This window comes from Dermacentor andersoni, chromosome 9 (genome assembly GCF_023375885.2).
Source record: "Dermacentor andersoni chromosome 9, qqDerAnde1_hic_scaffold, whole genome shotgun sequence".
Classification (NCBI taxonomy): Eukaryota; Metazoa; Arthropoda; class Arachnida; order Ixodida; family Ixodidae; genus Dermacentor; species Dermacentor andersoni.
The window spans coordinates 67278773-67290916 of NC_092822.1; the positions used below are offsets into that span (position 1 = coordinate 67278773).

General features: G+C 47.0%; 1 protein-coding gene across 7 annotated transcripts in view; it reads right to left on the bottom strand.

Annotated features, from left to right (window-relative positions):
- Nucleotides 1–11510, bottom strand: part of axo (axotactin) — a 196996-nt gene extending 185486 nt beyond the window's left edge. For 5 of the 7 annotated variants that reach the window (XM_072284212.1, XM_050176084.3, XM_050176080.3 and 2 more), the window contains exon 1: nucleotides 10867–11509. The gene's annotated coding sequence lies outside the window, so the exon portion shown is untranslated. Of the gene's footprint in view, nucleotides 1–10866 lie in introns of all 7 variants that reach the window. The other 2 variants (XM_050176087.3, XM_050176086.3) reach the window with 2 other exon arrangements.
- Between the last annotated feature and the right edge of the window lie 634 nt (nucleotides 11511–12144).

Genomic DNA, 12144 nt, shown 5'->3' on the forward strand with positions numbered 1-12144 from the left:
GCTATCCCCCCTCTCATACGCATAGAAAAGTTACCTTGGGCTGCCACTACCACCCCCCCAAAAAAATCCTGGGTACGTGCCTGCCGTGTACAGTGCATGGTGCCGCGTTATGGAAGCACAGGTGGTCAAAATTAATGCGTGGTCTCCCACTACGGCGTGCCTCGCAATGAAATCGTGGTTTTGGCACGTGAAGCACCAGAATCTAATTTTCTTAACCATTCTGCTGTTTCTCATTCTCCAACCAAGGTCAAACAACGTTAAACCAACCATTGTCAAAACGACGTACCAAAATGGAAACCGAATAACGCAGACATAACACAGTGGGAGTTATAAAAAAAAGACGACGCAATGTGAATTCATGGCCGGCGTCCTGCGCTTTTAAAAGCACATGTGGTTGGCCCCAGAACAACAGCCCGTATAGCTGCGACAGTACCTCACCACCTGCGGGGAAAGAGAGAGGGGGGCGGGAGATAAGGGGGATACAGCTTGCGTAAAGGGAACGAGGAGCGCTGCTCGCACTGACGTCCCTACACGCCACTGTCGCGTTTAGGTTGACCCGTTGGCAGCGCATGGTCCGATTCGTATCCTCTCGATGAGAACCCGAGTGCCGTGCAGTGGGCGCGCGTTAAGCTTTCACGTGGCTTTCTTTCACAGTATGTATGGGTTGCTTTAACATATTAAAATTATTTATTATCGCGATATATGGGCACTCCAAGCGCATTTCTGCCGTCGGCGTCGCCGTCGCCGTGAAGTTCTGTATAAAGTCCAAGGGCGACGAAATCGTCGCCGCGCTTATAGTATGTTGTATGTGCGGGCGAAAGCGTGCTAGGGCGATCGCGGCTCGATCTCGCGCACGAAAGGGAGGAAGCCGGGGAGGAAGCGCGGCGTCTTCCGTCACGCACATGGCTCCGCGGGAGGGGTAGTATATTATTATAAGCCGTTATCGCGCTTTAGCGCCTTATCCATCACGTCGAACCATTATCAACCGTGATGAACCGTACACGGTCGGCGGCTGCGTATGGTGCGGACGCGCAAGGGAGGGGAGAGGGATATCGGGGAGGTAGCGCGCCGTCCCCTCTCTCTCTCTCTCCAGCGTCGCGTGCAAGGCTCCGAGTGGGAGGAGGGGAGGGAGGGGGGGGGCGTTCTACTTCGGCGGAGGCTGCGTTGGCGCGGCCGCGCGGGCCCTACATTAAAGGCGATCTGCGCTGGAGGCAATGCACGGCGAATGCTATAATAGCTTCGCGTTCTCACCGCTTAAATCGCGCTGAAGCTAGAGGCAGCACGAAGGTGTGAATTTGTTCGCTGCTGTGGGCCCTATATTGAAAGCGATTGTTTTACGTGACGGACGGACGGACGGACGGTTTTCGTCATTGGGTAAGCATAGAAATGCTTGCGCATTTAAAACAAAATGATACCTACAGTAAATCGTGAAGCTTAGAAACTTAAAGCCAAACGTGCACGTATGTTAGTAATGGAGAAACGCAAATTTCCCATCATGTATAGCACGACAGAAGGATGGTTGACGCAAGCATGCCATTTTCTCCTAATACGGAAAATCTTCCCTATAATTCTTGCGTCAGCTGGTTATTACTAGTTGAAACTATCCATGTTTCTGTAAAAACAGGATAGCGCCCGCACCCTCTGCAATAGAGGTTAGATGCGACGGACCCAACAGTTGTCGTGACGCGCTTGATGCTACCGTAAACGAATGTTGATGCAACGGCCATATTAGCCCAGATATGCCTTGCTAAACGGGTTCATAGTATATAAACAATGTGTGAAATACATTTAGCAATGTTCTTGCGGCGCTTATTAGTACATTCAGAAGACTTAAGCTTTCCACATAGGAGCGAAAACGATGACATTTACTCTTATCTCAGAAAATTAAAGTTGTAACAGGAGTACTGACAGCTAGGCGAGTTGGTACTGATAAATATTAACTGCCCAACAACACGGGAACTGAGAAATAACAGACGACACAAGCGCAAACTCTTAACTGGTTTATTTCAGGAAAAAATTGATACTTAATTACTTCATCGTCACATGATCAGCCTGGTGGTGGAACTCAAAACCACAAGGGAAAATCTAAACTGAAAAGAATTGTTATCAACCCTTCAGCAGTTCTTGTCTGTTTATTTTTGTATTTGTGGTGTTCAGTTGCACCACCAGCGTGGTCATCTGACGATGATGTACGTAGGTGTCAAACTTTTCCTGAAGTAAACCAGTTAAAAGTTTGCGCTTGCTTGGCCTTCTTTCCTAGAGCCTGTCTTGTTGCGCAGTTAATACCAAACAGGAAAGTTATTTGTCGTTATCCCTTGTATACGTTCGGCGCAGCTTACGTACTGAAGCACGCAGAAGCCAGATGTAGAAAGTAGAGCTGCCGTGACGAATCATTGTAGAGGAAATTCTGTTCTACACCACGGCTAGCAGAACAGGATAACGAACGCTCTAGCAGCAGTTCGGGCCTGCTGGCCGACACATCGAAGCCGTGACGTCCCCGCAATACCGAATCTCTCCCGTTGTACTGACCGTTTAACATCCATGTTGATCCCGTCAAGCGTCTTTCTTTTCTTTAGCATTCATCTTGTTCGGCTAGAGTAATGCACTTCAGGCCTGCCAAGCTGCTTCCTATCATTGCCTCTTTCTGGACAAATGATTCCTGTACGAATCATAATCTTTTACAGGAAATATCGGACGTCTAAAAAAAAGGAGATAACAAAATTATTCTCAGAAACGCGAGTAGCAGCAATGCTAATGACACAATTTGTAGACTTTGTGCCGCACATAAATATGGCTCCTCCTGTTATTCCACAAATGTCCATGCATCATATAGCGCTGAGGTTAGGCCTCAGTGCACCTTTGGAGCGGTCTGCCTAGTGCGTAGTATCACCTACCTGCCTTGGGTGACACAAAAATGTTCCTCGGCTAATCTGTGGCCATATTTCACACCATTATGACTGCGAATCAAGAAATCAGAAGAACTATGTGCTGCTGACGGCACCTTGAGATGTCAACGGTTAATGAGAGAAACCTTCTACCCGTTGCCAAAAATTCCAGCACGAGTTTCTTTTTCTTTAAGTTTCTCTGTATTTCGTCGTTCAGGTGCACGTGATATTAGATTTTCACTTTATAGAAAATATTCCAACGAGGAAGGGTTAGCCTTGCCTATCTCACATAGTAGGCTTCTACAGTGAAGGAACACTTCTGGCTAAAGAATCTGCATATAAGACGTACAATGCTGAGCCGTGTCACCGTTACCCAAACAGACCTCGAGCCACACCTTCATATATGCCTTGTTGTTTCGTGTTCTCCTTTTTAAAGCATGATTTGCTATACGGCATGTTATGGTCCAATAAACGCCTGCATGGCTCCTTCGCGAAAAAGCCGCATATAAGCGGCCTGTGGAACTAATCATCCATAATTAACCACTCGCAGTCCGTAGGCTGCCATATCATGTCACTCTTAGGCGATTTCTCTCTTGTAGCATTCGTCCTTCAACGCAGGCACGTCCCATGAGTCCGATCTGTCACCACCAAAGTCGCGAGACTTGTGGACAGGTTCGAGTGGCCTCTTTCTCGTCACCCAAAGATAGCGCGATCGATAGGAGCTGTTTTAGCGCTGAGCACATCGTATATGTATATGCCTGTTTGCACACAGCACCGCCCCATGTGCGCATGGACGGGCTTTGAAAGACGCCGCTACACAGACGCTGTATGTACGATAAGAAATCGCACGTTTCGAACGCAAGCGAGTAACCAACGCTCAAGTCTACCTGCAATCGTCCGCGACCGTGGCCTTGACCTGTCGGCAGACGCACCCCCGTATTCAGAAATGCAATTTTCGTCGAAGCCCATCCTTGACTTGATTTAGATGACGCCTGGCGTTAACGAGCCCAAAGACACTCCCTGCGTGTCCTTCGGCGCGTTCACGATAGGAGTCACTTAGATCAAGTCAAGCATGGGCTTCAACTTAGGTTGCCTTTCTGAATGCGGGGGGCAGTCTCCGTTTCACAAACAGTCGCGTTTCTCGGAACGCCAGCAGTGTCAGTTATCGAGATGCTACAAATCATGCTCGTCTCACTTGCTGCACTCTGAAAAAAAAAGTTTACACCCTTTGGGTCGTATCTTGTCCCACAGCAATCGTGATCCGTCTTGCCCGCATGTCCTTTCTTTAACGCTGCGAGACCGGTACTTCCAAGTCACGAACGGCTTGCGCGTTATCAGCGTGACGCAGCATTCTGGACGGGAAAGTAGCGAGCGCCGAGTTCTCAAGAAAGGAAACGCAAGCAACGCAGACGACGATTATTGTTGTGGGACAAGATAAGCCTCAAAGGGTGTAAGCTTTTTAAGAGAGAGTAGTGCGTGCACTATGACAGACCACAAACGAAACGTACTCCGTCAGGAACAATCGAATATTTTAATCATGAAGTTATGAAAGAGACGGAGTTAATTATGAAAAACAAAAGTAGTTCACCATCATCATCATCAACCCATCTTAAGTCCACTGCAGAACGAAAGCCCCTCCCTCCGATCTCCACACTACCCCTGTCCTGCGCCAACCGATTCACAACTTGCGCGTGCGAATTTATTGATTTCATCACCGTACCTAGACTTTAGACTTTTGCCGTCTTCGACTGCGTTTCCCTTCTCTCGGCACCGATTCTGTAACCCTAACGGTCCACCGGTTATCTAACCCACGCATTACATGGCCTGCCCAGCTCCATTTCTTTCTCTTAATGTCGATTAGAATACCGGCTATGCCCGTTTGCTCTCTCAACGTTACGCCTATCATTCTTCGTTCCATCGCTCTTTGTGCGGTCCTTAACTTGCTTTTGAGCTTCTTTGTCAGTCTCCAAGTTTCTGCCTCATATGTTAGCACCGGTAGAATGCGTGGATTGTACAGCTTCATTTTTAGTGATAATGGTAAGCTTCCCGGAAGGATCTGAGTATGTCTGCCGTATGCGCTACAACCCAATTTTATTTTTCTGTAAATTTCCTTCTCGTGATCAGGGTTCCCTGTGAGTAATTGTTCTAGGTAAACGTGTTCCTTCGCTTACTCTAGAGGCTGACTGGCGATCTTCAACTCTTGTTCCCTTGCCAGGCTATTGATCATTATCTTTGTTTTCTGCATATTAATCTTCAACCCCACTCTTAAACGCTCTCTGTTAAGGTCCTCAATCATTTATTGTTTGTTGTTTATCGCTCCCATAAATAGTATTTACCGGCACTCCATCGTTTTTTCAGTATACTACACGTAGCGTAACATAGTGCTACGCTGGGACGTGGGTGAAAATACGCTATACTGCTGGCGTACATAGTTGTACATAATACATAATTTAAAATTCCTCCGTATGCAACTTAATCAGCACGTGTTTTATACGCGTTCAACATAAATTTATAAAGATTTATTCATTATAAGTTAATATGGCAAATAGCAAGTACCGGCATTTAAAAATAAAATATAACATGCTTATGTTTTAGGACAGATATATCGATATTGTGCGTAGCACCAAGTGTCTCGGAGTAACCTTCCCGGAATCGCTTAATTGGGACGCACAAATTAATAAAATACGATCAAAATGAACAAAGTGATTGGTGTGCTATGTCGTCAAAGATGCGTGCTATCAACAAGAATTCAACTAATTATCTACGACGCATTCTTAGTTCCAATGCCTAGCTACTGCCACACTGTCTGGGGCACACGTAAGTACGAAGCATAATTTATCAAAGATTATTGTCGCTCAGAAACGTGCGATAAGGTAAGTTGCTAACATACCACGGCATGCCCGCACAGAAAATTGTCATTCCGAGTTTAACATCATTCAAGCGTCCAATCTTCATGCCTTCAGGTTAGTTCTTATGTACAAAATGCTATTAGAATAAACAATGCCGGTATGTTGACACTCTCCAACCTTCGAAGTCGTGTGCAAGTAAGTACAATGTACGCCGTGGCACCGCTTGGTCTACACCGTTTTTGTCGGACTGCGTACCGATTTCAATCAATCTCCTGTAAACTTCCCTGTTAGTTTAACACGCTTGAACGGAATAACATCTTACTGGACGAAATATCGAAAGATAAGTTAGTGTTCTGCCGATCCTGCGTTACCAGGTTGCGTTTCATTCTGTTTTTGCATGTTGCCTAATTTTTAATGTTGATTCCCACAACGCTAGCAAATGCAGTAGGACTGTTCTCAACTTTGTGTACGTATATTTCCGTAGTGATCCCTACTGTATTTATTTTTACTCTTGTACATTTGCGAATCCTGTGTGTAATCCTGTGTGTAACTATTGCACTTCACATGGAATACGGTTCTGCATATATACGGATGCTACACTAAGCCCCGGCTTGACAAATACAGTGTAATATATTGTAACCTATCGTATTATTGGATCAAATTATAATTTCCATTTATAGTAGGACGATCGCACGCCAAGGTCTTTGCATTCGCCATTTATAACGTTAAATTTGATCGTTCGGCTTACGTACATCGTTCGTTTTGCGCCCTAGGTCTAACAAGCATAATAGCGTACCCAGTCGCAGTCACAAATGGAGCCGCTTCATGCTGTTTCAGGAGGCGCTTAGGAATGTCTCCTTTCGGGGTTCACGTGAATGTTCTTCTCTGTACTTCCGTTTCTTCGTGTAATAAACAACATCGCACAAACAGACCCTGGCATCATGCATCTGGCAACGCCCACCACGTCAATTCTCTCCGAGGCGAGAGGTCAAAACGTTCTCATATATTTTAGGGCTTGCCTAAAGCGTGGCTTTTCTCGTGCACTGGACGTCGCTGTGTCGTAACCCTACTTTTTTTCTTTTCCTTCGTCTCGCGTTGATATTCCCTTCTGGTCTTCTTTCCTACTTTCTTTCTTTCTTTCTTTTTTGTATTGCTTTGTCGCTTTCGCTTCCGAGCGGACGCTCAGGGAATATACATACACTGAGCCCGGCGCGGCGGTCGGCAAAATGCGCGCGAGCTCGCCTCACCCAACCGGTCGGGTCGGTGCAGCGAAAAAAGAGCAAAAACGGCGAGTGGATGGATGCGCATGGCCGAAAGGAGAAAGCGCCCGAGTACTGCAGGGAGCGCCCGTCTCCAGGACGAGATCGAAATCAAAGCACGAATGGGCGCAGAACAATGTGTGTGTGTGCATAGTGGAGATTCGAGCTCCAAGTGCCCAAAAAGAGGGGGGGGGGCGCTTTGTGGCGCATTGTGGGGCGCGGACGATGATGATGAGTGTTCCATACTCGGGGGTTCACTTTCTGCGGCCCTGAAGGGAGATCCGTGGAGGCACAAAGCGGGGACGGGTAACATCGCTCCTGAAGCCTCCTCGTTCGCATTCGGGATACAAAACATCACGAACGTCGTATTCACTGCAGCGCCGATATAGGGTGTCACGCAGTAACGCACAACATATTTGACTTATTGTCTCGCTTTTCTTTTTTACTTCCGCGGTTCGGCAAATGCGGAATCGTCACACTTCAAAGCTGCGCTGACTTGGTATTCTTCTTGAAGAAGCATAAAGACCAGTCAAACAATGCCGGACTACTTGACGCAGTAGGACATGTGCGCAAGCTATCGCCCCCGTACCTCCCGCTTCACTGCCGCACAAGGTTGTCAGCCAATGCATGCTATTTTGTGCAAAATAAATCAACTCTATGTTGCTAGCAGAAGTAAACGAGGTGAGAGATCGGCGTTTTCTATACCTCGCTGTTTTTGTTTATTTTTTTGTTTTTTGACGTGGGAAACAACAAAAGAAAGGTCACGCAAGAAACAGTAAACTGCAAACAATTGAAGTCGGTGTTTCCGAATGTGTTCTAAAAGATAGTGTTGACGTACTTGATGCAAGTGTAATTTCGACTATGTGCCCACATAGGCTGGACTGCGTCTGCTTACTTACCTACTGCACTTAACGACGAAGAACACTTTTCGAATTCAAATGATTCTCTGCGAAAAAGTACACGCAGCGAACTCGAAGTTGCAGTGTGCTTCAACGACAATCAAAATGCGCTGTGGCTCTTTAGAGAGGCACGTCAAGTGGCACGCATGTTTCTCCAGCATAGTACAGAGAGTCAGATTAGTTGTGCAAAATTATGCCGCAAGTCATTCTCACACCTGACACATACAGCCATGCCTGCCTATCAGTAAATGAGACGCCTATACAAACTAGTACTGAAGTCGCCAGTGAATCTCTTCGCAGTTATGACAAATAGTGCTGAGAGTGTCTTAAAATTATGTTCTTAAAGTAAAATTCTGCGCAGTTTTTCTCGTTGTGCAGACGCTGTTAAGTATGTGATGCACTTTAGAGCACTTTGACGCACTTTGTAAAAAGCAACTACATAAACGCGGAAAACGGCACGCGACCGCTTAACTCCACAATCAAAAGCGGCGTTCACACGAGCGCGACAGTAACGCATCGCACCATCTTCACATCGCACTTGAGCTCATCTGAACGGGAATAATGCCTTAGGAGAAGGGATCGTCTTGATGCGTGAGCCGAAGGTAGATCAGAAACAGAAGTCGCCAGTGAGGAATTCACGCAAATATTGACGCATCGCCATAAGATGACAAGCTCAGGTACGTTAATCTGCTACCGGGACGTTCGTGTCACTCAGCAACAGGTTGCCTGCCGAAGCAAGCCGCAGGGCTGCACCCTGTTAGCGGTGTTATTTCACTCTTGCATCTACGTCAAAGCAAATGGCATGCCTAGAAATTAGCTAATTTCATTGTTCCGACGAATAATCTGCCTTCATATAAATGCAGATATACAAGTCGAGCACGTAACGCAGAAACGCAGTACACATCACGAGCCTGTTCAGATAATTTCGGGGTGACTTTTGAAGAAATAGATTTCTATATATACTGTGCAAGAGCCGATAGAGCATCCCGATTGCAATGTGTGGCCGCCACTGTTGTTGGTCCTTCTTTACAAAGCACAGGACCGCGAACATATCGAAGTGACCGAGGCAAACAATTCAACGGGAACACGAGGGAGACTTGGGTGAGGGGAAAGTACACAAGGAACGAATGGATGAAAGAATTTTGCTTGTCTGAAACTAGGGACCGGTAGTACGATTATGAAGATGGGAAACTGATCTTGCAATACCTGGCCACGTTTCCTTGCATCAGCTTTCAGTAAAGCGCGTGCCAAGGGTGACGGTCTGTTTCACTATAAGCTTTGACATGTACACCCGATTGGTATAGTTGACAACTAGAAAAAAACATTCTAAGACGTATAGTTCGTTAGGCGGACTATTTACCGCTTGAAAAGTGCGAATATAAAAGCGACGTAAATATATTAGCACAGATCAGGATGCGTTTGTGCGTTTATGTGCGTATCATATATGAGCTCGAATGAGGCGTACAAAAGAAAGTTACTATTTATACACAAAACGCACGTGCACAAAATATCCTGACAGTTTTCTAATTTATTTGCATGTTCCCGCACTAAAGGTGAACAGTACAACCTGTGATCGCCACTGGCTGCCCAGTTTGTCCGCATATATATCTTTGTAAGGAGCCTTAAATGTGTACGTGAAGTACAAATTAGTTATCATTTCCGAATAAAAGAAAAAGAGAGAGAGAGAGAGAGAGAGAGAGAGAGAGAGAGAGAGAGAGAGAGAGAGAGAGAGCCAAGTAACAAAAGCGGTATTCATATCACCGTTGCAAAATGTGTCATTGCCTGCCTGTGGGCAGGATCACAGCCAGTCACCACTATGAGTTGGCCTCTTTTTTAAACTCAGTACCATATTCAACTCCTTATGAAGCTTTATTTGTCCAGTTGCTATAGAAACGACGGCACCGCATCAACCGCACGAAGCTAAAGTGCAAATGAAATGACCACGCAGATAACCACAGTGGTAATGAATGCGACAGAGAAGTCAAGCTGAACATTGTTTTTTTTTTTTTTTTTGTCCCTGTTAGGGGTTGCGGAAGTCAAACCTCACTTATTATCTCTCTCACACCTAAGCTGTTATGCTCCGTGCAATATTCGAACGGTCATACAACGCTATAAAATTTCAGTAGAAAGCCAAGCCTCTCATTTTATTGTTTTCTTTGTGTTCATTTTGCAATGACCAGCTTGAATAAACGATCTTTATTTGATCTGCTAGAAATAAAGAAAAACAATACCAATAGAAGATTAGCAGGCTAAATATGCACAGGTTTAGTTTCACCACTGCAAGTACGTTTAAACACTTTCCTGCGTTCTCTCGCTGGTATGTTTGTTTGAAGTACATTTTGCATGCGCAGTCTCGAAACCGGTTGGTAACGGTGGTGCTCATTTGCATAAGGATGCTGTAACAAAATAAAAAAGGGAGGGTAAGGTCGGTCACCGCGCATTATATAAATATTTGCTTGCGGTATGACGTACGAAAAACGTTATTTTCCCCCAGGACTACAATTAAAATACGCAGTAACACTTTCAACTGTAGTAAATTTAAAGTAAATGCTATATTTTTGCGACAAACGGGATGCTGTGCCACTGAAGAGCATTACTAGCTGCCGCTTTTTCCACAGAAACGCACACACACATAGAAAAAAAAAGAAATGTAACCATTCACTCAAACCATCATAAATTTTTTTGAATACTGATTGTTCATTGCAGTCTTGTGTCAGTGGAGGAAACGGTCATTGAGACTTCACCCAAAGACTTTTTATACTGAGGTCAGTGTTTGGCCGTGTTACGACCGCGTGAGCGCTGTCACCCGACGCCTCGGTCGCCGCGCAAGAGAGTTCAAATATCATCGTCCGGGAATCTATTCCCGCGCCAAAAAGCTAACGCAGCTTTACTTAGAGAAGCCGAGCTCTCTCTCAAGCGCAGCCGCCCGTTCACGCTTGACGTTAACTGTCAAATTAGCAAACTTGTATCTCACCTTCCGGAACAACCACGACGATCGTCCGTTACTTCCTTGACCCCAGGGGGTCTACCGATGTCAATTCCAGCAACAGTTTGTTGGACGGTAGGTGGAAGGGCCCGTCGAAGAAGCTTCGTGGACGAGGACTTCGAACGGGGAAAAAAAAGAAAAAGGCGGTCAGGGAAAGCCGAGCCGCTTGAAACAGGTATCCAACTCGAGCACGGACGTAGGAGCGTATAGCCGGCCGATGGGCCCCCCGCACGGTGTCCGGTCCCACGGAAGTCGGAGGCGACGTCGTCCCAAGTTTCCGGAGCAGACGGCGAGGAGAAGCCGTCGACGACGACTAGAGATGCCGAAACGCCGCAGAGAGCGTCGGCGACGGCGGGACCACACAAGTAAGCGACGCCGCGCACGGGCCGTTATATCGACACGCGCGCGTAACCGACGTCGAGCGCGCGCTCGAACTCCCTATCGGAGAAGTGCGTGGTGCCGGTTACGACGGCGATACACTTCGCACCGCCGCCACTGCACAAACACGCGTTGTCGTCGTCGGGAGCGGCGCGCTGCACAACCCCTCGCTCAGCGAGGCCCGCAACATCTGTCGCCTGCTGCGCGGCGAAAAAAAGAAAACGACTATTATTCCTCCCTCGCGCCTCGCCCGAAGAGGACGCCGCAGAACGCCGGCACGTGATTGCCGGCGAACCGGCCGAGAATCGCGCCGGCCGGAACCGGCAGCTCGCCGGGCTCGCGCGCGCGGTGTCGTTATAGAAGCGATTGACAGATGGCGCCAGCGTTACTAACCGCGAAAATATGGACGTTGAAAGTGGCGTCGACGACTCAACATACCATGTCGCCCTGTAGTGTGTAAGCAATCCATGTTATTGCCAGTAGCGTAGCTAGGTCGTCTGGCCCCCCGGGGCCCATACGTCTTCTGTCAACCCCCCCCCCCCCCCCCCCGCGCCTCTGAGTGTAGTCAGGAAGACGAGGATATCGAAAATTTCTAGGGAGTAGGGGAGGGGGGGGGGGGGGGTGTGATGTTTCATTACCAGTACAGCCGTAAGCTGGGATACATAGCGCAATAACGACACAAGGACGAAGCAGAAACACAGGACGAGCGCGTAACTTTCAACAGCTGATTTATTGCAGCTAGTAAGCATATATATACTCACTGAGAAGCCACTGCAGCAGACACACTGAAGAGAAAGAAGAAAAGGAAAAGGAGCCATGTGACTACTATGCTAAATTCAAGCTCTTTCAAAAGGAAAAGGAGTCATGTGACTACTATGCCAGAAATTC